This window comes from Lithobates pipiens, unplaced genomic scaffold, assembly GCF_037356315.1.
Source record: "Lithobates pipiens isolate NorthernLeopardFrog02 unplaced genomic scaffold, aLitPip1_a1.2 Scaffold_16, whole genome shotgun sequence".
In the NCBI taxonomy this organism is placed as follows: Eukaryota; Metazoa; Chordata; class Amphibia; order Anura; family Ranidae; genus Lithobates; species Lithobates pipiens.
Genome location: NW_027507748.1, coordinates 261507212 through 261508673, shown reverse-complemented (window position 1 = coordinate 261508673; position 1462 = coordinate 261507212).

Below are 1462 nucleotides of genomic sequence, written 5' to 3'. Positions count from 1 at the left end.
ACATCTGATCATGTCTGGATAAATGAGTTTATTCCTCCTCAATTTCCAGCGTATCATAGATAGCGCCCATTAGCTCATCTACTGCCTCAAGAGACAGTCTATACTTTGAGGCTTTAGATGTTGCTTGATCCTCTTCCTGATCAGAATCTGTGTCAGAGGAATCAGGGCTAATCAACGTGGGGCTAGGCTCCCTGACCATACGGGGCTCCCCTGAGCTGGGTGTTGTAAAGCATGGTGAGGAGGAGATTGCAGTTGTTCTATTAGTGGAGGCAGCTGAGCCTACATCAGTGATTAACTCCCGGAGGGACTTAAAGGTCGACAGCATTTCCTCTTTAAAAGGAGCCCAAAACTTTAGCTAAGGAGGAATCTGCCTCAGATTTAAGCAAGCTTGCAATGCATTGCTTACATAGGGCTTTGTTAGAGCCAGAGGACAACCTATTCCCACAATTAGGGCACTTTTTGCGGCCTGCCTTGTCTTCCTTTGGTAGCTCTTTAGCCTGCAAACAAGAAGACAAAGAATTTTTTAGCATCAGCTCCATGTCCCTCCTTAGAATCACCCAACTGCATAATTCCTTAACTGCGAGTTAACCACCACCGTGGGGTACTACAGATCCCAGCCTACAAACACCACCACTCCATAAACCACCAGAGTAATAGCATGCCCAGCAGCCTACCTGGGATTGGCTTGTGCCTGCCTCCGCCGGAGTGTCCTGGGGAATAGCCTCCATGGTCCCCCTCTGCCGCTCCGGATCCCGCCGCTAGTCCTGTATCGCTGGACGCTGGTTGGGACTTCACAGGCACAGCGCTGGCTCTGCCTCTCCTCCTTGTACCCTAGAGACCTGGAACCGGAAGTCTCGACACACAGTGATGACGCGGTTCCGCCGGAAATGACGATCAGCGTCTCCGACCCCACCGCAACAAGGAGCCGAGATGGAAGGTTCCACTCACCGCTCCTGGGGGAAACCGGCGTCATTCTGCCCCTGGCCACCTCGGCACTGGAAGGAGGAGGGTAACGGGTCTGCTCCGATTCAGCTGGACGGTACCCGAGCCACAAACAAACAGGTATGGACCCTCTGCAGCCAAAAACCAGGACCCAGTCCCTTATGGCTTACAGGTTCCCAGGCAGCCCCTGAGAGGGGCCTCCAGGTTCCTGGCAACATGTTCCTCCGACGGAGGAAACAAATGACTGACCAGGGACCTGAGGGACCGCCTTTTTTGAACTGTGGCAATATGTTTCCTGTGTCGATGGGAGGAGCTCGATCTCTCAAGGGCTGTCCTGGAAGAACACTTGGGAATTTTTTTTTTAAAAAATGATCCTTACTGCAAAATCAAAGATTAGTGATTACCAGAGATAACTACTTCATGACATCTAGCTTTCTCTTTATTATAAAATTTATACAAGGTAGGTTATACCTATAAATTTATAGGTACACATGTAAAATATATAAATAATAAAATCAAA